The following is a 27,500-nucleotide window of genomic DNA, read 5'->3' as shown; positions in this document are numbered from 1 at the left end:
CTACATCACCCAAACATTAATAACTATTCAATAAATTGCAATAAGATATTGCTGGAATAAAAATAAATTAGATAATATTGTTTGAGTAAAGTAACTTTTTTGTTACCCCGTATGTCACGATGTTGAAGGGAATGAAGGAGGACACGAAAAGTTGAGGAATGAGGGAGAACTGGTGGAGACGAAGTGGATGGAGGAGTTGAGGAGTGAGGGAGAACTGGTGGAGACGAAGTGGATGGAGGAAAAGGCGATGGAGAGAATTGATGGAGAAGGCATAAATTTTGAAGAGGATATAGAAACACTGAGGGAGGTGAGGAACGTTGTTGGAGTAGTGTTGGAGGAACTCGTAGGTATTTGGGAGATGAGGAGAGTGTGGGACATAAGGATTTAGGGACAGAAATTCATGGAATATTGTTGGAGAAGTGTTTCCTTCAGCATGGAAGGGAGAAAGAGGGGAGATCATAAGACCAGAAAAAAGTAAAAAGAAAAATAACAATAATAATAATAATAATAATAATAATAACAATAACAAAGGTAATAACAATAATAATGGATAAATAAATAGGTAAATAGAAAAAGAAGATAAAAAATTGAAGGAAAAATGTCGGAGAATCTAGAATAAAATGCATAGAAATACAGAATGAACAAATAAATGAATAAAAAAAAAACGATGGCAATAGCTAGGGATTGAGACCTGGCGTCGCTTGGCGGCGGTTGCCATGGTAACCAAGAAAGCGAAAGAGAAAAAGAAAAGAAATAAGACTTATAGTGTTCCGTGGGATGTTGTATGTCCACGGGGAAAAAAGAAATAGATTAATTTCTTTGTTTTCTAATCTAAATCTATATACCAAGAGCTTTTTCCCCCTTATAAGGGGGGTAGCCATCCATCCTCTCCCCCCTCAAACATCCTCTCAAAAAATTCTAATCTAGATAAAATTTGAAAAATTGACGTCAAGAAGAATGTCATAAAAATTGTCATGATGCCATTAGAATGACGTCACTATAAGAACGATATCATAGTAATGTCAGTATGTGTGTGGATAATAGATATGACGTCAGGAGTTTGTGATGATATCGGTGACGTCAGGACGTCATAGAAGTGTCGTCACTGTTGTGTATGTGTGACCTGGATGACGTCAGAAGGAACGCGTCGCAGGAGTTACGTTATTGACGTCAATGTCTGTGTGCGTAATAAGAGGGGAGAATGACGTAAAAAGAAGATGTCAACAATGTGACGTCACGATGGAAGACGTTGATGTATGACGTCAGGAGAGTGACGTCATCAATACGCCATTTATGTATACAGAAATAGCGATTTTCTAAAATTGAGAAAATCCAATATTAGCTTTTTTATACTAGATTACCAAAAAAAGTACTTAAGGTAATCAGAATGAAAAAATCGCGAATATTAGTGTTCCGAATTTCAGAAAGATTCCCAATAATCGCGAATATTGGTGTTCCGAATTTCAGAAAGATTCTCAATACAGAGAACTTTCTTTTTATGCGTGACTCAGGGCAGCGGAGATGACATTAGAGGGAATCTCGTCGCTACAGTGGGTCTGTGTGGGTTGTAACGTCAGAGGAAGTACGTCATAGAATTGACGTCACTGAGGTTTTGCTTGGGTCCGTTCAAGTGGAAGCAGGACAGAAAGAAACTCTTCAAGCAAGTGACACACTGGGAGACTGACTTGGAGATATATGGTCCCGGAAATAGTGTGAAGGAGGAGGAGGAGGACGAGAGGGAAGAGGAGGACGAGGAAGAGATGGAGAGCGAGGAGGAGGAGGAGGAGATGATGACGAGGAGGTGGACGACGACGAGATGACGACGACGACAAGAAGGAAGGAGGAAGAGGAAGAATAGGATGACGAATATGAGGAAGAGGAGGACGACGACGATGATGATGATGAAGAGGAGGAGGAGGAGGTGTAGAAGGAGGGGAAAAGGTAGGAAAGGAAGACGTGGGGAAAGAAATTGAAAAAAGAAAACGAGGTGAAGAGGAAGAAGTAGAGGAAGAATAGATACAGAAATAAGAAGAGAGATAGAAGAGGAAGAAGAGAAAACTAGAAAAGGAAAGGAGAAAAGAGGAAGAGGTTGCGGGAAGAGGAGAAGGAAGTGGTCGAGAGACAGAAATGAAAAAGGAGGAAATTGGAGAATAAAGAACGAGTAGAGGAGGAGGAAGAAGAGTAGAAGAGACGGGAAGTTGAAGAGGAAGAAGAGGGGAAGGAGGAGGAGGAGGAGGGACTGAAAGTGAAGAGGGGAAAGAAGAGGAGGAGGAAACGGAGGAAGGATCAGAGGGCAAAAAGGTGGAATGAGGAGATAAAGTTGAGGAAAAATGGGATGGAGGAAGAGAAGTAGAGGGTGGGGGTGGGGAAATGTCCGCTTGGTGTCTTGTTACATCTAGCAGAAGGTGGGCACATGTGACCTGAATCGTCCTCAGCGAGGACAAGAAGAGGGGAGGAAGTATGGGGAGAAATAGGGACAAATGGGAAAGAGGGAAGGGAATTATCGTCTAATACTATCATTATCATCACCGTTTGATGTTATCTTCCTCTTCATCGTCGTCGTCATCGCCATCATTATCGTTTGATATCGTTGTTATCGTCATCATTATCGTGTGGTATCAGTGTTACCATCATCTTTTAATGTTATCTTCTTCGTCGTCGTCGTTTTCGTCATCATTATCATCACCATTATCGTTTGATACTTTTGTTATCATCATCTCTTAACATTTTCTTCTTCGTCGTCGTCATCGTCGTCATCATTATCATCATCATCATCATCATCATCATCATCACTCTTTATGATCATTACCATCACCACTGTCCCCTCCTTCACCACCATAATCTCCACTAACAAAACGTCCACTCCACTAACACCACCACTACTGCTACCACCGTTACTACCACCCTTAAGCAATAAGTATATAGATGGAAGATTTGTATTTCACCACTGATAACCAGCGCTTCTATCTTGGAGGAAGTGAAGTCACAGAAGTGATAAAAGAGAGATCTAAGACGGGTAACAGAAAGACCCATTTCACACTAGCAGTTTGAATCGCGCGGAAACCACGGCGGTACCACACAGTCAAGGAAAAACTGCGAGGCTGTGTGTGAACTCCTCCATTGACTTATATTGTAATTGAACCGCCACGGCCCAAACCACTAGTGTGAACAGGGACAAAAGGGGGGTGGGGACAGTGGATAAGTACAACAATTCAATGATAACAATTCAGTAACCCCGATACACCCAAGAGAGAAAGAGAGAGAAAAAAAAAGAGAGAATATAAAGAGGCTGAAAACTACAAAGAAGATAAAAAGAGCAACGCGTCCACACAGAGAGGTATAACAAAAGATAACGAATCAACAAAAATAGATAAATGAATTAATAAATAAATAGATAAAGGAATAGATGAATAAATGAGGAAATAGATTATGATACATCACAGCAGAAGAAATAAATTACCGTTTGGGTTAAACCTTAAATATCAAAGAACAGAGAATTTCAGGAGACAGAAATAAAGAAGATGAAGAGGAAAGAGAATATAGAAGAAGAGGAAGAAGAAACGAGGGAGGATTAGAAGAAAGAAGGGGAGGAACAGGAGGAAGAAGAAGAGGAATGAAAATATAGAAGAATGTGAGGGGGAGGAGGAGGAAGAATAGGAAAAGGATCAGGAGGAAGAAGAGGAAGAGCAGGAAGAAGAAGAGGAAAGAGAATATAGAAGAAGAGGAGAAGGAAGAAGAGTAAGAGAAGGAGCAGGAGGAAGAAGAGTAAGGGAGGAGCAGGAGGAAGAAGAGGAGGAGAAGCATAAAGATGAGGAGGAGCAGAAGAAACAAGAGAAGGAGGAGCAGGAGGAAGAAGAGGAGGAGGAGCAGGAGGAAGAAGAGAGGAAGGAGCAGGAGGAAGAAGAGGAGGGGGAGCAGGAGGAAGAAGAAGAGGAGGAGGAGCAGGAGGAAGAAAAGAGGAAGGAGCAGGAGGAGGAGCAGGAGTAAGAAGAGAAGGAAGAGTAGGAGGAAGAAGAGAAGGAGCAAAAGGAAGAAGAGAAGGAGGAAGAAGGAAGAGGAGCAGGAGGAAGAAAAGAAGGAGGAAGAAGAAGAAGAGGAGGAACAGGAGGAAGAAGATGAGGAGCAGGAGGAAGAAGATGAAGGAAGAGCAGGAGGAAGAAGAAGAGGTGGAGGAGAAGGAAGAAGAAAAAGAGAAAAAAAAGAGGAGAAATGGGATCCGAACCAAGAGAAGGAAGTCTACATGGCCTTTTTCTGTAAATGATACCTCCCCCACCCCACATATGACGTCATTAAGAAAGCCGAAGAGTCTTCAAGACCTCTTGGTGGAGTCTTGGTCCCTCCCCCAGAAGCTTCAGAAGCCTCAGACCTCGAAGACCAAAAGTTATAGCGGGAAGTTGATACGATGGCCCCCAGCGTGTCTGAGGGGCCCCAACCCGGGCCCCATCGTGTCGCCTGCCACGATGTGACACTTGTAACGAGTCGGGCTGGAGGAGGAGGTGGTAGTGGAGGAGGAGGAGGAGGGTGAGTAAGTGGGAAACTTTGATCTCGTCCTTTTTTTTTTCCTCTTTTTTTTTTTCTTGGGGAAGAAGTATGTGACTGTAATTGACTTTTATTCTATCATTTATCTATTTATTCAATTTATGTTTTAATATATTTATTCATTTGTTTGTTTGATTTATCTATGTATTTATCAATTTATTCATTTTGATTTTCAATGCTTTTGTTCAGCAATGAAAGTTCTTTTTTTGACCCGCGTTGCCACGTCAGCATCACACATTCAGTCATATAACGAAACCTTCATTTGTTCTTCACTTGTTATCTCATACCTAAGGCCCTGTTCACACTAGCAGTTTGAACCGCTCGGAAACCGCGTCATAACCGCTTAGTCAAGGAAGAAAAGCGGAGTTGCGTGTGAACGCCTCCATTGACTTACATTGTAATTGAACGGCCGCGGTTGAAACCGCTAGTGTGAACAGGGTCTAAGGACAGGAAACGGCCCCCTCCCCCTCCCCCCAATTACCAAAGCGAAGCTCCCCTACTCCCACCGCTCTTGATACCACACATACCACTAGAACGTCCGATGTACGTACCAATATTCCAGAACAACCACCAACCCTGTTATTTAGATCCCGTCATTGATTCAACACCAAATCCTAGGCGAGAGAGAGGACACCAATACTTCTATCGTCTCCCTACAACTTCCAAAAATAAATAAATAAATAAAAAGGCAAATAAATTAGTAAACAAATTAATCAAATAAACAGCCTCGAGCAGCTAGACGTGAAATACAAGACATCGGTGCCAGAGGATAGAAGCGCTGGTAAACTACAGTTCCAAAAGGAAAGAGTAGAGAGAGTGAGGGGAGGAGGAGTAGAGGAAGAGAAGGAGGAATGGAGGAGTGAGGGGGAGTGGAGGGAGGAAGTAGAAAGGGTAGAAGAATGGAGAGAGTGGGAGGGGTGGAGGGAGGGTGAGAGTGTGAAGAGAAGAGGAATGGGGGTAGTGGAAGGAGTGGAGTGGGAAGAGTAGAGAAATGGAGGAAGAGGGAGGAGTGGAGTGGGAGGGCGATGAGTAGATTGGGAGAGGTGGAGAGAGGGCGGGAGTAGGAAGAGTAGGGGAATGGAGGGAGTGGAAGGAGTGGAGGGAGGGCGGGAGTGGGAAGAGTAGAGGAATGAAGGGAGTGAAAGAATAGTAGGAGAGGTGGTGTGGGAAGAGTAGAGGAATGGAGGGAATGGGAAGAGTAGAAGAATGGGGGAGTGGGAAGGAGAGGAATGGAAGGAGTAGGAGGGTGGGAGTGGAAAGAGTAGAGGGATGGAGGGAGTGGGAGGGGTTGAGGGAGGGTGGGAAGAAAAGAGGAATGGAAAGAGTGGGAGGAGTAGAGTGGAAAGAGAAGTGGAATGGAAGTAGAGGGAGGAGTAGAGTGGAGGGGTGTGCGTGGAAAGAGTAGAGGAATGGACGGAGTGGGAAGAGTAGATGACTGGAGGGAATGGGAGGAGTAGAAGAATAGGGGCGTGGGAGGAAGAGGAGGGGGAAGTGGAAAGAGTAGAGGGATGGAGGGAATGGGAGGGTTTGAGGGAGGGTGTTAAGAAAAGAGGAATGGAGAGAGTGGGAGGAGTAGAGTGGAAAGAGAAGTGGAATGGAAGTAGAGAGAGGAGTAGAGTGGAGGGTTGTGCGTGGAAAGAGTAGAGGATGGACGGAGTGGGAAGAGTAGAGGAAGGGAGGGAGTGGGAGGAAGGGAGAGGGAGGGCGGGGCAGACAGCGAGGCGCTGGGCGGACGCGATCCAGAGGAACATGAAAATATCATCACGACTTCGGGGGGGAACGGAGGCGACGGCGACGAAGGGGAGGTCGTGGTGGGGGTAGGGGGAGGGAGAGGGGGCTGCCCGTAGCAAGTAAATTGTTGTGAGTGGTTGGTGATTGGGGGGTGAATGGTGATTTGGAGTGAGTGTGGGATCTGACTAGTTTTTTTTTAGGATTAGGGATTTATAGTGATTAGTGTTGAGATGTGATAGGTGAATAGTGAACAGTAACAGTAGATGAATAGTGATAGTAAATGGATAGTGGTAGGTGGGTAGTAGTGGGCAGGCAGGCGTTTCTGGGTGGCACTATTAGTGGATGTTAATAACTGAATAGTAGTTCAGTATAGGCAAGGAATGGCTATAGAAGCTATGGAAGAAAATTGTTTATATTCACATATAGATATGCATGCTTGCTGGGCGAGTGTCGCTTCTTGTGGCAGAGGTCGAGGTGACGGCAGTTCGAACTTTGCCTCCAGCGAGTTGGACCAAGGACCAAGTTGATCAAATTTCACGCTATAAAGTCCTCTGTAAAGGCATCGTCCTAGCCTTTTGATAGGGGGAGTTTACGACATTAAATCGAATCAGTTACATATGAATATATCCAGAATGTAATACATTCCCAGCAGAAGTCACTTTTTTCAAAAGGACTTCGAGTCAAAAAAATACTAAGTACCTTACGGGTTCTTAGTGTTTGTTGAAAAAGATCACTATCTTCACTGAAAACATTGTTTTTGTTGTTGTTCTTCTTCTTCTTATTTTGGCTTGCCAGGCGTTAGTATTTGAATGTCTTATATCTAGTTCTTTATATTGCCTAAGAAAAAACAGAACAAGTATTTCTCTTTATTGAACGCATTTCCGTATCTTCGGCAAGTTCTGATACCTCTGAACAGCATCATTTGCATTTTCCACTAAAAAATGGAAGGAAGAATTTTTACTGTTGCTTTTATATTTGCCAGAAAGACCCCTCTTCCTCCCCCCTCCCCCTCTCTCTCTCTCTCTCTCTCTCTCTCTCTCTCTCTCTCTCTCTCTCTCTCTCTCTCTCTCTCTCTCTCTCTCTCTCTCTCTCTCTCTCTCTCTCTCTCTCTCTCTCTCTCTCTCTCTCTCTCTCTCTCTCTCTCTCTCTCTCTCTCTCTCTCTCTCTCTCTCTCTCTCTCTCTCTCTCTCTCTATGGGGGGTGTTATTGATGCCGGCTTTGGTAGGGGTTGCTGGTGCGTTTAGTGGTGATGGCTATGTTTGTTATGGTGGTGTTGATGGTGGTGAGGGCAGAGAGATTGTGGTTGTGGTGTTGACGGTGGTGAAGATAGGGAGATGGTGGTTGTCGTTGTGATGGTGATGAAGATAAAGAGATGGTGGTGGTGGTGGTGGTTGGTGTTATTGATAATGAAGATAGGGAAGTGGTGCTTGTGGCTGTAACGTTGGTGTTGAGGGTGGTGAAGATAGGGAGATGATGATGATGGTTATGGTACTTGTGTCGTTAGTGATGGTGAAGATAGGGAGATGGTGGTAATGGTAGTGGTAGTGCTGGTGATTGTGAAATAGGGAGATGGTGATGGTGGTCGTAGTAGGTCGTTGGTGTTAATGATGGTGAAGATGGTGGTGTTGGTGCTTCCTGTTATGCCGGTGGTGATGTTTGTGCTACTTAGGTGTGGTGGTTGCTCTTGTGCTTATAATGGTGGTTGAGCTAGTGGTGGTGGTGGAAGTTGCGGTGGTGGAGGAGGTGGTGGTGGTAGTAGTGGAGGAGGGAAGGATGTCGTGGTGGAGTGGGGGGAGGAGTGGTGGTACTGGAGTAGGGGGAGTTGGTGGTGGTGGTGGAGGAGGAGGAGGAGGAGAAGATGGTAGTGGTGAAGGAGCAAGAGGAGGTGGTGGTGGAGGAGGGGGAGGTGGTGGTGGTGGAGGAGGAGGAGGAGGAGGAGAAGATGTTAATGGTGGAGGAGGGGGAGGAGGTGGTGGTGGAGTAGAGGGAGATGGTGGTGGTGGTGGAGGAGGTGGTGGGGGGTGTAGGAGGGGGAGTTGAAGGAGGTTGCGGTGGTGAAGGTGGTTGTGGTAGAGGTGGTGTTAGTGGGAGTGGTGGAGGTTGCGGTGGTGGTGATGTTGGTGGTAATGGTGTTGGTGGTGGTGGTGGAGAACCTGTGTGACTTCCGGCCCCCGAATCCTCTCCCACTGCGTCCGGATGAGTCACCACTATGACAACTCTGGGGGGAAAAAGAAAAGAAAAAAATATTATAACCGGAATCCGGAAGGGGACTGTATTCGATAGCGATGTCAGTTCTTAAGTACACACACACACACACACACACACACACACACACACACACACACACACACACACACACACACACACACACACACACACACACACACACATAAACACACACACACACACACATTTGTGAGTGGTCTCAGACCTACCCAGAGATCGGCAAATAATGAGCTCTGAGCTCACTGCCGTAGGGTGGTGTCTGGCTGTCTCGACAGAGACTGCAGCAGATCCGAGGTGAATACATACATACATATGCACACAAATCGTTTTCTCTCTCTCTCTCTCTTTCTCTCTCTCTCTCTCTCTCTCTCTCTCTCTCTCTCTCTCTCTCTCTCTCTCTCTCTCTCTCTCTCTCTCTCTCTCCCATCTCCGTCCATGGCGCCAACATAGAAAATGAATTAGAGATGAAATATGATTACTAGCACGATTCAACAGGCCTGACGGGGTAGAAAGAGAGGGAGGGGGAGGAACGTCGCATTAAATGGGATTTTTCTCTTCTTAGAGGCAGAACCAATTTAGGGAGTTGTTTGAATAGGGAATCGGGAGGTGGGGGTAGTATGGGAGGTGAGGGGAGTAAGGAGGGGTGCTAAGGGGGAGGACTGGGGGTGGGGGACGCCTGGGTGGAGAGATTATAATGTTTATGTGTTTGTCTCGCGTTGGTGTCTTCAGAAGAGGCGAAGGAGACGTTGTAATGAAGATGGCTCTTCATCTCCGTGGCATTCATCAAGATTTTTTTTTTTTTTTTTTCTTTTTTTTTTTTTTTTGTCAGCGGATATAAGACATTTTTTTGGTGGTTGGGGGCGTTAGGGGTGGGGAAGGTAGAACATGGTTCATCTCTTACTCTCGCGGTCTATTGGTCTCGTTCTCTGGTTCTCTCTCTCCTCCCCCCCCTTCTCTCTCTCTATCCCTTTCCACCCTCTCTCTCTCTCTCTATCCCTTTCCACCCTCTCTCTCTCTCTCTATCCCTTTCCACCCTCTCTCTCTCTCTCTATCCCTTTCCACCCTCTCTCTCTCTCTCTCTCTCTCTATCCCTTTCCACCCTCTCTCTCTCTCTATCTATCTCTCTCTCTCTTTCTCCTTTCCCCCTCCCTCTCTCTCTCTCTCTCTCTCTCTCTCTCTCTCTCTCTCTCTCTCTCTCTCTCTCTCTCTCTCTCTCTCTCTCTCTCTTCCGAACTAAATGATATAATGCGTTCGAATTTTAAGAAGGGATTCAATGCGAGACTGAAACGTCACACCCGCGTGGTGTGTCAAGACCTTCAACAAGTGATGTTCATTCTTAGAGTTCGTCGTCGTTCACTTCCGCCGGAAGTCTGTTACTTGTGACACTTCCAAACTCCTTAGGACGCGATACACAAATACATATGTATATACAGACATATATATATATATATATATATATATATGTGTGTGTGTGTGTGTGTGTATACATATATATATATATATATATATATATATATATATATATATTGAGACATTCTGACAGGTTGATGTAAGCGGAATAGGAATACAGGAGTCTTAGTCTTGAGTTTTTCCTGACTAGTTTCGCGAAACTAGTCAGGATAAACTCAAGACTAAGACTCCTGTGTTTCCTATTCCGCTACATCATATAAAATCACGTGAATATAGATTTTTGCTTGTAACCACGAGGAAATTAAAGATCGGAATACTGAACGTTTTCGTCTATTAAGACATTTTCAAAGTACTTTGAAAATGTCTTTATTGTCGAAAACGTTCTGTATTACGATCTTTTATTTACTCGTGGTTACAGCAAAAAATATATATATATATGTATATACAGGGTGTTCCAAACAATTTGACGTCATTTTAAATGCCAATATCTAGGAAAGTACTCAGTGCATCTCAATGAAACTGCACAAACTTTATGTTGAACATCATAAGTTTTATCAGTTGACATTTCAAAGAAAAAAACAAAGATTTGTAGATTCTATGACCGATTTCACAAGTTTCACAAATGTTCAATATGAGCGCCGCCTGTGACTCTGCACACGTCAAGTCGGTACTCAAACTCGTGCCAAACACGCTGCAGCATGTCTTTGGTAACATTCTCCAGTGCGGCAGTGATTCTCTGCTTGAGTTCTTCAACGTTAGCAGGAAGAGGGGGGACATAGACGAGTCCTTTCACATATCCCCAGAGGAAAAAATCACACGGTGTCAGGTCAGGTGATCGTGGTGGCCATTTCAGCAGCAAATTGTCTTCCTCACCACCACGCCCGATCCATCTCTCTGGCAGATTCTCATTGAGATAGGCCCGTACAGTGAGCTTCCAGTGAGGTGGAGCCCCGTCCTGTTGAAAAATGAAGCTTTCATGTTCATTTTCAATGAGCTGATCAAATAGCCAGTTCTGAAGCATTTGCAGATAAACATCCCCGTTCACATTTCCTTCAAAGAAAAACGGTCCATGAATTTGATTCTTGGAGATGGCGCAGAACACATTCACTTTTGGTGAGTCCCTCTCGTGCTCAATTGTGGCATGGGGATTTTCTTCGCCCCAAATGCGAACATTATGCTTATTGACTTTGCCATTCGTATGAAACGTGGCTTCATCACTAAAAATTAGACGCTCATCGAACTCGTCTTCTTCAAGTTTCTCCAGCATATCATAGCAGAATTCTTTACGTTTTCGCTTGTCATCTTCCTTTAAAGCCTGAAGGAGCTGCAGCCTGTAGGGTTTCATTTGCAATCGTTTCCTCAGAACGCGCCAAACTGTTGTTCGAGGAATCTGGGTTTCCACACTTGCTCTTCTTACAGACTTCCGGGGACTTCGCAGGAATGTTTCACGAACTTTCTCGACCTTCTCTTCCGATGTTGATGGCCGTCCAGATCCTTTAGCCCTGCATAAGCAGCCTTCCTCTTTAAATTTTTGGTGCCAGGTCCAAATTTGTTTACTAGTTGGTGCATTTTTGGCAAATTTTGCAAAGAAGGCACGCTGCACGGTCTTGGGTGACTGTGTTTGAGCATATTCCAATACGCAAAATGACTTTTCTTTTGAAGTGAACGGCATTTCTCAACCTGAAAAGAGATAAATGTCAAACACTAAACATAAAATCTTGAACTGTTTCTATGCAAGCTGTGAAAATTTGAGGTCGTTTCAACGAAAATTGCCAAAATTATTGGCCTGCGAAATGACGTCAAATTTTTGGAACACCCTGTATATATGTATTTATATGTACATATATACATTTATATATATATATATATATATGTGTGTGTGTGTGTGTGTGTGTGTGTGTGTGTGTGTGTGTGCGTGTGTGTGTGTGTGTGCTGAAAAATAGTGGATAAAATAGTGGATAAGAAGACTCAACGCTGTGAATAAAGACATTTAATTCATAGTTGAGCTAGAAAAAGAGTGTAAGTTACCGTTTCAAGACACGCTGATACATAAAAGTTCTGAACAGGTAAGTTTCTCAGTATACAGGAAACCCACCAATAGGGATGATTTTATTCACTATTTTTCAGCACACAGCAGACGTGTCAAAAATGGTGTTCTAATAGGTTTCTTTCTCAGAGCTTTTCGTATCTGCAGTAAAAGACTCCTAGATGATGAACTGGCATACATCAAGAATACCTTTAAGAAGCCGAAATACCCCGGAGGTTTGATCACCAAAACAATGAGGAAAGCCGAGAAGATCTACGATGGCTCAAACGTCAAGGCCCCGGGAAAAGATAAGCCACACTTTATAACTGTCCCTAATTCTACGAACACCGGAGCTGTTGATAATTATTTGTTAAAAGGTGGAGTAAATATAGCTAAGGTGTCTTCCAATAAGATAGGAAAAATATTTTAAAAACAGGCTAATGTTCGTAATAACCTAAGTGTCGTTTACCGCATTCCATGCAGCGGCTGTCCTTCATCATACTTCGGCGAATCAGGTCGAGGGATCAAGAAACGGTTGAATGAACACAAAAACGACCTCAGGGCACATAGAACGTCCAACTCCCTGGTTCGTCATCTAGACAAATGCGGAAACCTACCTGACTAGAGCCGCGTGGAAATTCTACACGAGGGACTTGAAAAGAAAATTAGAAAACTGTGGAAGCTGCACATATCGCCACCAGTGAAAATAACAGTGACAGAGGTGGATTTAAATGCCTTTCAAAAACAGCAAGTGTCTTGATAATTAAATCATTAGCCGAAGAGAAGACCTGACACATCCGCTCACAGCTGGCCGGGTTCCCCTTCGCTGCGAGTATAAGACTGTGGTCGTATTGTAATGCAACATGTCCTCTGAAGAAGACCAAGTTGGTCGAAACGTTAGGGAAATAAACTCTATTCCCAACACATCTTCATTTGCCCTTCCCCACCCATTTCTCTCTCATATATACATACATATATATATATATATATGTATATATATATATATATATATGAGTGGAATATGTGGTAGAGAAACGCGGGTTAGAGCGAGAACACTATATTCCTGACGTTTCGGAACGTCAGGAAAATAGTGTTCTCGCTCCAACCCGCGTTTCTCTACCACCTCTTCCACTCATTTGTCTTACCTTCATAACATATATATATATATATATATATATATATATATATATATATATATATATATGTATATATATGTATATATATATATATATATATATATATATATATATCAAAGTATTTTCCCCTTATAAGGGAGGTAACAAAAAAAAACAAGGCATAAAAACCACTCCCACCCATTCCGTCCCCACATACTCTACTCCCATTCATCCCCCTCCCTCCCTCCCTCTTATCATGGCACCTCCTGGATGATGGGTCATCCCTGCATCTTGTTCATTGCCCTGGGTCAGAAGCAGTGTCGCAAGACGCAGCACATCCACCGCAAGGTCGCTTCATTAATTCGGCGATGCCCCCTCTCCATCCCCTCATGTAGAAAAGGAGAAGACGGGAGGAAATCCCTACGGGCTGCGTTAATTTATTTCTCATACATACTCCCTCACCCCCCATCACCCACCCACTCCCCCGTATGCATCATAGCATCATCCATACACAACCCTTCTCCATTCACCCCTATCTTCTGTCCTCTCCCGTCCTTCCTCAACAGACATTCCCCTCTTTCCCAAAGCCCCTTTCACCCCATCCATCCATCTCATCCTAGGTCGCCCCCTCATGTTCACTCCTTCCACCTCTGCCTTCCACACCTTTTTTACTAGTTTTTCTTCATTCATTCTTTCCATGTTTCCAAACCATCCCAATGCTCTTTCATCAACCCTATCTCCCAACTCCCCTTCCACCCCCGTTCTCCTCACCTCCCTCCTCATTTCTCACTCTATCTAGCCTAGTAACCCGTATCCTTCTCAGACACCTCATCTCAAACACATTCAAACTTCTCTCTTCATTTCTTATATATATATATATATATATATATATATATATATATATGTATATATATATATGTATAGATATACATTATGTATATATATATATATATATATATATATATATATATATATATATATATATATATATATACATACAGTATGTACGTGTATTCACATACATGCTCGTGCGGGGAGCGTACACACATTAATGCACGTATATATTCAAATATACATTTCCCTTTGTGCTTTTTTAGGGGGGTGGGGCATTCTGTGTTGCTCTTGTTGTTATGAGGTCTGGAGGCAAAGGAGAAGACGCTCTCTTCTTCTCTGCATCGCAATGAGGCTTCGGCCTCATTCTCGCGCCATATCTCCCATTCTTTCGTGCTATTACACTCAAATGTATGGTTGCACATGCCTCTATGCATACATGAGTGTGTGTATGTATGTGTATCATATATATACATATATATATATATATATATGTGTGTGTGTGTGTGTGTGTGTGTGTGTGTGTATGTATATATACATACATATATATATATATATATATATATATATATATATATATATATATATATATACGCGCGCGCGCGTGTGTGTGTGTGTGTGTGTGTGTGTGTTTGATTCACCATTGTCTTGAATCATGTGTTGAACTCGTGATCGACAGCTATTACCCTCCCGGAAGAGAGCTCAGAGATCATATATGACCGATCTATGAGTAATGCTGTGACCTTATAGACACACACACACCCAACTACCCACCCACAAGAGTTGGAGTACGACTCGCAAAGCAGCAATACTGAAATTATTTCAGTCCTGGGCGGGATTCGAACCCGGGCCGCCGTAGTGTGTGTGTGTATTTACCTAGTTGTATTTTACGGGAAGGGGAGCTACGCTCGTGGTGTCCCGCCTTTGTATCTCGCAGTGTCTAGTTTGCTCTTAAATTCATGAATGGTTTTTGCACACACTATTTTTTCGTCCAGTTTGTTCCAAGTGTCCACCACTCTATGTGGAAAACTGTTCTTCAGATCTCTTCTATAACTATGTTTTTTGAGTTTCTTTCCATGTCCTCTTGTGTTTCTCTTGTCCCAATTTAACAAGTCCTCTCTATCGAGTATTTCTGTGCCCTTCATGATTCTGTAGATGGTCAGTAGGTCGCCTCTCTCTCTTCTTTGCTCCAGAGTCGGTAACTCCAATTTAGCCAGTCTCTCCTCATATGACAAGTTTGAAAGTGCAGGAGCCATTTTTGTGGCTGCTCTCTGGATTCTTTCTATTTTTTTTTTTTTTCAATATTCTTTTTTGGTAGTGGGTGACCACAATATCGCCGCTTATTCTAGTCTAAGCCTTATATATATATATATATATATATATATATATATATATATATATGTGTGTGTGCGTGTGTGTGTGTGTGTGTGTGTGTGTGTGTGTGTGTGTGTGTGTGTGTGCGTGTGTGTGTGTGTGTTTTCTCCCACCTTAAGATACATGTTTACTAAGTAGAATTGTTAAGTAATACATTGACAATCGTTATAACCCATATGTATGGTTCTGTTGTTTATTCCATAATTTTTGACATTACACACACACACACACACACACACACACACACACACACACACACACAAGCTCTTATCCGGGAGGATAATAGCTGTCATTCAAGAGTCCAGCACGTGATCCAAGACCATGGTGATTTTTTCTCCTTCACACAAAGATTGTCCCTCTCATTCTCACTCTCACTTTCACTCTCATTCTCATTCTCACTCAAATCGATGCGGCGAGGTGACTTATTCCTGTTCCCCTTATCCATAGCAACGGTATACATACACGCATGTCTTACTAGTTCAGTGGAAAGCGTCCCGACTTCCCACGCAATAGGTCCGGGATCGTGCTCCACAAACAACATAGAAGGTTTACTTACACTGCAAGCCGTTACTGTCTCCCTTGGGGATATACGGGCTTGTGTTGTGTATAAGGTTACAGCGTTACCCAAAGATCAGAGATCAGAGATCATTCTGGAGGATAATAGCTGTCGATTACGAGTCCAGCACATGGTCCAGTAAGATGGTGAAACACACACACAAACACACACACACACACACACACACACACACACACACACACACACACACACACACACACACATACCGGCTGGATTGGTGTAGTAGTACCGCGCTCTACCGCTAATTCAGCGCTGAAAAGTATCAATGCACTGCAAGCCGGCAATGTAACTCTGGTGGGCAAGGAGTTTTGTGTGTGTGTGTGTGTGTGCGTGTGTGTGTGCGTGCGCGCGTGCGTGTAAGGTCAAAGCATTACACATAGATCGGGCCATATATGAGCTCTGAGCTCTGATCCCGGAGGGTAATAGCTAGCGATCACGAGTCCAACACGTGATCCGAGACTGTGATGAATCACACACACGAATTTCCACTTAAAGACCGAAGTGTTTCATGCAATTGCTTTGGAGGGGAAAGTTTATACATATATGTATATATATGTATATATGTATATATATATATATATTTATATATATATATGTATATATATGTGTATATATATATATATATATACTGTATATATATATATATGTATATAAATATATATATATATATATATATATATGTATGTATATATATATGTATATATATATATATATATATATATATATATATATATATAAATATATGTCTTCTCCCATTATTTCCCCTCCTCATTACCTTCAATGTCTTTCACCCCTTTCCTCTAATCTCCCATTATTTCTAAGTACCCCCTTTCGTGATTTCACCTTTTCCCTAAAAGTCCCCAAATATTCCCAAAATCTCTCATTCCCCTAGACTTATTTTCATTTCCATGAATTTACTTTCCCTTTCCCCTAAACTTTATTCTTCTTTCCCTAGATTTCTCTTTTCTTTACCTACGAGTAAATAATTCTCTTTCCCATAGATTCTTTGATCTCCGCAGTGTTATTCAAACTAATTTTCTGGTGATGTGATGTAGTGAGTAGATGTCTCTATTGGTCCCCTAAAGTATAAGCGTGAATCATCTTTATATTTCAGGATTTCAGAATTTCAGGAGGGGAGTAGAGGAGGGCGCTAGCGTCTGGAGGTGAGGGGGCCATAGATGGAGGTTCGAAACCATCAGTAGAGACGCTGATGGTGCGAAAATAAATAAATAAATGAATAAATGAATAACATTAATGGTAATGGTTGCCATTTGTTATTGTGTCGTCGTCGTAGTCCTCGTCGTCGCTGGCACCATCTTCATCACCACCATCACTTCCACTGCCATCATCAACACCATTACCATCACCACCACAACCCCTACCACCACTACCATCACCACCTCCACGATCACTACCACAACCCTCATCTCCTCACCATCACCACCACAACCACCAGAAACATTATATCATCATCACCATCTTCATCACCATCATCATCATCATTATCATTTCATTGTCAATCCGCCATCCCCACTCCCATATTCCTTATATTTATTCTACCTTCCCAATCCCCTAATACTCCTCATATCTTATCTCTCTTCTTCCCCATCTCCTATACTCCCTAATTTCACCCACATCTTCCTCCCTATTTCCTTTGCTCTGAGAGGAAGGTAAGGGGGAGAGTTCTTCTTTGTCTTCTCCCCCTTCCCCCCTAGTCGTCCACTCCCTGAACAAACCCACTTCTCTAATTGCTACCCCCTACCCTCATATCCCCCACCTCCCTAATCTGACCCCTTCTCCCCCCCTAATCACTTAATCGCCCTTCTACCCTGATCAAACTTTCTACCCTAATCATTCTCGGCCCAATCATCTCCTCTCGTTAGTCGTGCCTACTCATCCCAAAGAACGCCCCTGTACACATATATAATGTATACATATACACATATATACTGAATACATATCATCATATCTTGTCACGAGAAAAATGTATCCACAATAGAGCAGTTGGTGGCATGTCCGCCGCCGCTCTAACAGTTGTAGCCTCTCTTTTCTACTGCCCCCTATCACCCTCTGACTATCTACACTATTCCACCTCCTCTCCACAAGGTGTGTCTACCATAAACACCACCGCACGTGCTCAAACAAAGCCCGTGGGAGTGACATTTCACTCAAAAAAAAAAAAAAAAAAAAAAAAAGTGGCATATAGCCCGTGTTTCTTCACATGGGCTTTTGGTGTTAAATCCCTATTTTGCGAAGGTTGTCTTCGGTTTTCCCCTACCTCTGCCATTGCCCTGCTCAATGCCACCCAGACTTTCTTCCTTAGGCTTGATCCTTCGGGCAAGGTTTCATGTGGGCTTGGCAGATACTCGTTGTGTTGTACACATATTGTATATAACGAAATGCAACAACAGACCCAGGTGTAGCATCTTGAAGGGGAATGGTTTGTCTTTGGGGTGAAGTAGATGTGTTTCTTGCGAAGGCAACAGCAGAAAATTATGCCTACTTCTTCTTAACAACCATTTTTTTTTTTTTTTTATTCTTTCTTCCTCATTTCTTCCAATTGTCTCTTCTCCCGCTTTATCGACCCCCCTCCCCTCCGGTCTCGCCTGTTTCCCCATTCCCCTCATTTCACTCACTTCCCCAATTTCCCTATTTTCCCTAAATTCGTCTTTTAAAATCCCTAATTTCCCCAAATCTCTTTACCTACTTTAAGCTCTCACAGTTCCCCAAACTCCTTTACCCCAACTAAACCCCTAAATCCCCACAACCCCATATCCCCCTTCTTTCCACATCTCCCCTTCTCCAAACTCCCCACGTTCCTAAATTCCCCTAAAATGAAAAAATATAATGTCCCTTCTGATGTGCCCCCCACCCTATTTTCTTCCCTTCCCAAACTCCGCCATCTCCTTGCCAAAAATTATCCTTTCCCCAACATTTTCATCTTGCAAAATACTTTTACTTTACACTATCCCCCAAAATCCCTTACCTCCCCACACCCTATCACCTCCCCACACCCGTTATCTCCCCACATCCCCTCTCCCCCCATACCCCCTATCCTCCCCAAATGCCATCGTTTCCTCCCCATTACCACCTATCATCCCAATCCATAAAGTTATCTAATGGTATGAATCCCTTCCCCGCACCCCCTCACCTCCTCCCCACACCCCCCTCTACTCCCCACATCTCCCTTCCTTCCCCAAGTCCCCTCGTTTCGCCAAATCCCTTCACCAGTCCCAATCTCCACGCCTCCCTCAAATCCCCGTCGCCTCCACAAAATCACTCCACTCTCCACAAATCTCCTCGTCTCTCTCGTCTCGCCCTCATGTATCCATCCCCCAGTCTCCCACATATCTTCCCTTTCCTCGCCAAACCCAAAATGTTCTCTCCCCTCCCATCCTCCTCTATCTCCTCCTCCTCCTCTTTCCCATCCTCCTCCTTTTCCATCCTCCCCTTTTCTCCTTATCACCCCTCTACTCCTCCTCCCCCTCCTCCCATTCCCCCTTTCTCCCCCTCCACTCCCTTCCTTTCTCCACTTCCTCCCCTCCCTCCTCCTCCCCTTCTCCCTCTTCTTCCCCTCTCCTTCACCTTCTTCCCCTCTTTCTACTTCTCTCCCCCCTTCCCCTCTCTCCCCCCGTCCCTTGTCCCGTCTTTCTACATCTCTCTTTTTCCGGCTTCTCATCTTTTCCCATCCATTCTTCATTTCATTCCCTCCTCATCTCATTTCCTTCTCCATCACATTTTCTCCCCATCACCTTTCCCTTCCCATCTCCTTCCCTCCCCCTCCCATTTCCTCCCCCATTTCCTTCCCTCCGTATCTTCTTCCCTCCTCAAATCCCTTTTTCCCCCAGATCCTATCTATATATTCCCTTCTCCCCAGACTCCTTCTCTCCTTCCCAGATCCCTTCCTACCCTAATTCCCACATATTTCCCAGATCCTCACGTCTTCCCCAGATCCCTAAGCTTTCCCTCAGGTACCTAAAGGTCCCCCATATCCCACACCTCTTTCAAATCCCCCAATTTTTAGACCCCCATTTCAAAAAACCCTTCCCCATATCCTCCCCATATCCCCGCCTCACGCTCCGTTACTCTCTAATCTCAGGTTACCCTCAGTTCCCCTCATTACCCATTTCCCCCCTTTTTTTTAATCTCCTGTCTCCCCTCTCCCTTCTTTCTTCTCGTTATAACCCTTCGTCCACGCTCATTTACCCTCACTACTTTCCCCTTTTCTCGTCTTGGGCCTCTCACCCCTTTTTCCCCTTTTCCCCTTTGACCCTCCCCTTGTTTCACCCTTCCCCTCCCTTCCCCACACTATCTCCCTTCTCCCGTAATGGTCAGCATCTCTTTCCACCTCCCCTCCTTTCCTTTCCTTTCCTTTCCCTCCTTTCTCTTCCTTTCTCCTCCCTTTTCCTTTCTTCTCTTCCTTTCCCCTCCCTTCCCCTCCCTTTACCTTCCTTTACCTCCAATCATTTCTCGTCACTCTTCTCCTCCCTCTCCCTCCATTTCCCTCCCTTTTCATTTCCCCTTTGCCACTTCCCCTCGCTCTACCCTTCTCTTCCCTTCCCCCGTAATGTTCATATCCTTTCACCTCACTTCCCTTCCTCTTCCCTCCCCCTCACTCCCCCTTCCTTCCTTTACCTTCCCTTACCTTTACTTCCCTTCTCATCCCTTCCCTTCCAATCCCCTTTTCCCTCTCTTTCACCTCCCATCTCCGTTCCGCTCCCTTCCCCTTCCTTCCCCTCCCTTCCCCTTCCTTCCCCTTCCTTCCTTTACCCTCCCCTACCTTCGTTTCACTCCCCTTCTCATCCCTTCCCCTCCAATCCCCTTTCCCCTCTTTTTCCCCTCTCATCTCCGTTCCGCTCCCTTCCCCTCCCTCCCTTCCCTTCCCTTAGATTTAAGAAGGAAATAGGCAAGACCTGGTTTCCCATTAGAGTGGTTAGCGAATGGAATAGACTTAGTAACCATGTAGTAGTGGGGGGCTGAAACTATTGGTTGTTTTAAGAAAAAGTTAGATAACTTTATGGCAGGTGGTAATGGACATGGAGCTGCCTAGTATGGGCCTTATGGTCTCTTGCAGTCTCCTCAAAGGAACATTTTTATGTTCTAATATTCACCTCACTTTCCCTCGCCCTTTTGATATTTTCTTATAATTCTCTTTCTCACTCTTTTTCTCTGTTTTCACTCTTTCCTCTTTCCTCTTTCCTCTCTCCTCTTTCCTCTCTCCTCTTTCCTCTCTCCTCTTTCCTCTCTCCTCTTTCCTCTCTCCTCTTTCCCTCACCCTCTCCTCTCCTCGTCACTCTCTAACTTTCCATCCCTCTTGCCCATTTCCCTTCCGTTTCCCAGCTTACCCTCCATACCTCTGATCTACTTCTCCTTCCCTTCATCTACCTCCACCTACCTACCTTCCCTTTCCCATTTACTCCACCTTCATACCTACCCCACCTTCCCCCCACTTGGTATTAGACCAAAAAGAGTCATAAATCGCGTCAAAATCCCCCTCCTTCCATATTACCATCATTCTCATCCTCTACTTCTTCCTCTTCCTCCTCCTCCTCCTCCTCCTCATTTTCATTCTTATCCTCGCCCTCTTCCACCTCCTCTTCCTTCTCCTCTGCCTCCTCATCTTCATCCTCATTCGTGTCCTCATTCTTATCCTCTACCACCTCCTCCTCCTCCTCATTTTCATTCCTATCCTTGCCCTCTTCCACCTCCTCTTCCTTCTCCTCTGCCTCCTCATCTTCATCCTCATTCGTGTCCTCATTCTTATCCTCTACCTCCTCCTCCTCCTCTTCCTCCCACCTCATCTTAAACTTCTTCCTCCTCTCTCCTCCCATCTTCATCCCCTTCCCCCCCCCACACACACCCCCGGGAATGGCCTCCGTGGTCTTTCCCTCCCCAGGTGGAATCGATCTCATCACTGCTTAATGAGCTCCGTCTCGGAGTAGATTCCAATTCTACGCGTAACCTTATCCCCCCCCCTTCACCACTCCCCTCCCCCCCATCCTCTCAACCCCATCCCACCTGGGGATCCTCACCCTCTCATACCATTCCACGCCTATCAGCATATCCATATGTTTGCATATATACATGTATATATTTATATATATATATATATATATTGTGTGTGTGTGTGTGTGTGTGTGTGTGTGTGTGTGTGTGTGTGTGTGTGTGTGTGTGTGTGTAACTCAGTGGACAGTTACACACAAAAGGTTTCAGGTCATATATGATTTAGAGGAAAACCGTAGTGATTACCATCAGGACGAGAAACTGCTTATAATCGATTAAAAAAAATCCCCGGGGATTTTATTCACCCAGAGGAAGCTACAAGTTCTCTGTTCTACGAGTATCTATGATCTAGGCAAAACGGAACAAAAGTTCACCCATTTGACGCAATACGTCATAGGGAAGTGTTGAACATTCATTCAATCAGCCATCTTGTTCCAGTGGACGAGGCGAGTTATAAGTACAAGGGACCATTAAAGGCTTCGACTTGCCGTGACGTCATCAAAGACATTTTTCATTTTGAGAAATGGTCTGTAAGAAATTTTGGTTTTGAGGAGAGTCCGTGTTTTCTTTTCATCTGTAGGGTCTTGAGTCCCCTCGGCTGAATAAAATCGCCTGATGACAGACAGAACTTAAGTGAATAACAATGTAACGGGTTAAGACAACTCAAGTAAGATAATTCATGCGAAGCAGAGTCAGAAGTCCAATTAAGGAAAGACGTTCTGGGAACAGAAACATTTGCATGACAAGAGCACCGTTCACAAGAACGTCCCCGACGCTGTCATCGCCATCAAGAGGAGCCTGTTAACACGAAATGACTCCCCCGGATTGTTCCATTGTGAGGGAGATGCAGTGCCACTCGGAGAAAGTGCCACTTGGAGATGCCACAGAAGAATCCAAGTTACAACTGTTTTGCTAAGGTTGTCTGGAGGGGACCTGAGTGGCTCCCAGGGGAAGAGGAGGAGGAAGAGGAGGAGGCCCTACCCCAGGGGAGTCGTGAATTAGATCCCTGCAGGGCCACCTGCACTCAGAATAGACACTATAATTTCTCTCTCTCTTTCTCTCTCTCTCTCTCTCTCTCTCTCTCTCTCTCTCTCTCTCTCTCTCTCTCTCTCTCTCTCTCTCTCTCTCTCTCTCTCTCTCTCTCATACTTACTCCCTTTCCTCCCCTTCACCTTCTTCCTCCGTCCTTCCACCCATACCCTTCCCCTTCTTCCCCTCCTCTCTCTGTCCTTGCTCTCTTCTCTCTCACCTTCTCTCATTTTTATTCAGACATTACAGTAGTTGTTTTTAAAAAAAATCTGAATTCGCTCTTCCCTCATTCTTATCCGGTCATTAAAGTAGTTGTTCTTCAAAAAGTTAAGAAATAAAATAAATTAAGATAAAATAAAGTAAAATAACTGTCTTCGCTCTTCTGCCATGCTGCTAAGAAGAACTCGAGACGCCTTCGGCTTCCCGAGAGAGTTCGAGGAATTCCTTCTGACCACTCGAACTCAGATCGATGATTGGGATTTCCCACTCCCGAAGAAGAAACCAGGCCTTTACGAACTCTGACTGTAGCTAGATTGCATGTACAGTCACGAGCAAAAGTTTTGACCCACCCAGAGTTTTTCATGATAAAAGATTCAAATTCTTTGTCAGACTTTTATTTTTATTTATTCAAGAAAGTTACCTTATTGTAAGCTAAATACTACATAGGAAAACTTGTCACGTACTCGACAAAAATAATAATATTGACGTTGTGAGAACTGTTGCAATGGTCAAAACATTTGCTCGTCACGATACAATTGCGACCACTCAAACCTGATATACGATATACCCAAATACATATTTTATTTGTTATTCAATGCATTTCATTATATATTATTTTCCTTATACTTTTATTTAAAGTTGTCTTTTGTAAACGGTATTGTATTGATAAAATAAGGTGTGTTTGTACGGTTTTATAAAGTCTCGGGTCACGTTCTTATGTCCGCAAAGATACCAGCGAGACCCGTCCGGTCTCGGGTACCTGGTACCTGGTACAGGATCTTGAGTACCGGACGGAAACTCCGGGTCCCTCGCGGAGACTTCGACCGACTTTAGAGGCTTACACGAACTGGCGATGTCTTCGTTCAAAGACTGAGGAAAGTTCGACTCTTCTTCAAGAGCAACGGTCGCAGACTCTACGTCTTTAAGAACGCCCTCAAGACGTCCACCTACTTTGGAAGTTTACACGAACTTAAGAAGTCTTCGTTCAGAGACTCTAAGGGAAGTTCGATTCCTCTTAAAGAGCATTGGTCGCAGACTTCGTCTTTAAGAATGCCGTCAAGACGTCAACCGACCTCGGAAGCTTACGGGAACTGGCGAAGTCTTCGTTCAGAGACTCTGACTGAAGTTTAGTTCTTTTTCAAGAGCAACCGTCGCAGACTCTTTGTCTTCAAGAATGCTCTTTAGTTGGGGAAATCCCCAGGAATTCTAGCAAGTAGAAAATAGGTTCAGGAGTCAATACCTGTAATGGGTTTTGGACGTTGATTTTTGGTTTTTGGTTTTGGATCAGCAAACCAGAATATCCATATAAAGATAAGCTACCCCACATAATACTGTAGCTTGTCAAGAGTAGCACCCCCAGAAATGAGCTTGTAAACATAAATCGCACCAACAGTGACGATCTTAACCTAACGAAACTTAACCCAACCTAGCCTAAGCTTCTTAAAAAATAATTTTTAAACAAGCTAACCTAATCTAAGTTTGTTAATGGTTAATTATTTAAACAAGCTTGTAAAGATTGACCATCCTCAGAATGAGTTTGTTAAGATCAGGCACTCCAGATATTAGTATGTTCGGATAAACAACCCTCAGCTACTCATGGATTGCGGATAAGTACAACGCCCGGGGTTCTCCTGAACTGAATAAAATTTGGGGGGGAAGGGGGCGTGTCACATTTCGGGGGATGGACACCCCACCGAAATACATTTTGAGGGTATTCAGTGACCAGAGAAACATCAGCAATATATCTGAATATAAAATCTCCTACTGGGATTCGAACCCTCGCCAGAGCGGCATGCTTCGTAAAAGGCGAGGACCGTACCGTCACTCCACCACGACCCTTCAAAACAGAACGAATTAGTTCACGGACTAATCATTTTTACGAAGCAAGCCGCTCTGGCGAGGGTTCGAATCCCAGTAGGAGAGTATATTTCCAAATGTCAAAAATGACACAAATATCTGAATATCTTTGTAAACTGCTACATACGCGTTTTGTATGTTATAATGTAGCTCCATTTTATATATATTTCAATATGATATAAATGATAAATGATATATAATTTTTTTCTTGTATAGAATATGAGGTGGACTCAAAGGAAAGGTCATATGAGGTCATCAGCAATGAATAGATCAATAAATGAGTTATTAGATAATAATGAATGAATGAAATAATATTGAATAAAGTAAATAGTAAACGAATAGATAATTTAGTTGATTGACAAATGAATATAAAAGAACAAGTGAATAAGTAAGTAGATTAATAAAAATCAATAGATATATAGATAATGGATAAGTAAAATTGTATTAATAAATAGATAACTAAATAAATTAAGATAAATAGATAAATTACGAAATAAATGAGTACATAAATTGTTAACAAGTGGTTTAAGAGGACATGAAGACTATCATCCCTGAGGGTAGTTCCGGGTTAATTAATCAAGACATTTAAACTGCAGAGTTAGCGCGACCTCGTTTAGTCACCAAGTGTGGTTTCGAATTGCTTTTTTAATTGTTAGCGGGACGAAATGTGCTGCAGTCAAATACTGCTTTTATTTGGAATACAAAAAAAAAAAAAAAAAAAAAAAAAAGTCCAGCCTCTTTTACAAAGGCGAAGGCGAAACAAAGGAAAATATCTATATGTACATGTGTACATACACACACGCACACACACAAACACACACACACACACATATGTGCGTGCGCAATCGTTTGCACGCACATGGGAAAAGAGAAACATAGAACAAAGATATGTGACAGAAGAAATGGAAGAGAACATGAGCAGCGAACGGAACCAGAAGGACAGAAACAGGATGACTACAGAGGTCGTGTGTGTGTGCGTGCGTTTGTGCGTGTGTGTGTGTTTGTGTGTGTGTGTGTGTGTGTGTGTGTGTGTGTGTGTGCGAGAGAGAGAGAGAGAGAGAGAAAATCGAATTGGTTTGCGAGTTCCTGTCAACGCAGTTGTTCAAGTCATTACTGAGAGAGAGAGAGAGAGAGAAGAATACGAAACACGTAAGAGGAAGGAAGAAAGAGTGGGAGGGGTAAGTAGAGAACAAGAGACAAAGAGGAGCAAAGGAAGAAAGAAAGAAACAGGAAAAGAGCAGAAAGAGAGGAGAATGTTTTAGAATGGAGGAGATGAATTATATGTGTATAAGAGAGTGAGAGAGAGGCAGAGAAGAGAGAGAGAAAGCATATTAAACTCTGAAAGAAGATATAAAGGAAAACAAAATTCATGTGTGTTTAGGGTAATGAAGGGAGGGAGTGTGGAGGGCAAAGAGGAGAGGAGAAGAATGAGAAAGAATGAGAGAAAATACAATAATATAAAAGAGAGAATCTGCTTGAAAAGGAGAGTGATAGTGTGTAGGAAGAGAGCAAGATAAGAGGAAGAAAGAAAGAAAGAAATAGGAACAAAAAATAGGAAAATAGACATAAAGAATAGTAAGAAAATTAAGAGAGAAATAAAGAGAGGGAGAAGGAGAAAGAGAGAGAAAAGCAAAATAAGAATGAGTAAAACAAAACATTGTGAGAGTAAAATGAAGGAGAATGGGTTTAGGAATGAGGAAGAGAGAGAGGTAGAGAGAGAGTGAGGAGAGGAAAAGAGAGCGAAATAAGGATAAACCAAAACAAAATGTGAGAATAAAACGAGAAAGAATGTGCTTGAGAGAGGGAGGGAGAGAGGGAGTAAGTGAGTGAGGGAAGAAGAGAAGAGAAAGAGAGAAAAGAGAGGAGAAAAGGGGAGCAAAACAAGGATAAACCAAAAGAAAACGAGAGAGTACAACGAGAGAGGAGTGTGTTTGGGAGTGAGAGAGGGAGAGAGTGAGTGAGTGAGTGAGGAGGGAGCCTTGCCGACACAATGGCCAGACAAAGCGACGCACGGAGCGACTGGCGTCGGCGTCTGTGGGCCAAGCGAAGACATGCGAAGACAATAGGGGAGGGGCGGGGAGAAAGTGTACAAAGAAAATATGAAGTAGAAGGAGGTAGGAGGAGGAGGAGGAGGAGGAGGAGGAGGTGGTAATGGTGGTAGATGGGAAGAAAGAAGCGGATAAGTAGAAGCCAATGATTAGATAGATTAATTGATTGAATAAAAAATAGATGAAAATATTCGGAGGTAAACGATATAAAAAAATATTCAAATAGTGACTGACTGGTTCGGACAAAGTTAGGTCAGGTCGGCTATAAAATACATTGAATATACTCACTTCATCGGCTTGCTTATGTAGTGGATAACGTCTCGGCCTGCTAACTCAGCGGAACCGAGATCGATCCCCACCTAGGGCTTGCAAAACGTCACAAGGCTACAAGCTTACCGTTACCGTCTCCTTTAGTCAAGGAGTTTTATGTGTGTGAGTGTGTATGTATGTATATGTGTGGGTAAGGACACAGAATTACCAATACATTAGGCCATACGAGCTATGGAGCTCTCATCC

Source organism: Oratosquilla oratoria, chromosome 42, assembly GCF_046742065.1.
Source record: "Oratosquilla oratoria isolate Oo_2021 chromosome 42, ASM4674206v1, whole genome shotgun sequence".
NCBI lineage: Eukaryota > Metazoa > Arthropoda > Malacostraca > Stomatopoda > Squillidae > Oratosquilla > Oratosquilla oratoria.
This window is presented reverse-complemented; position numbering follows the sequence as displayed.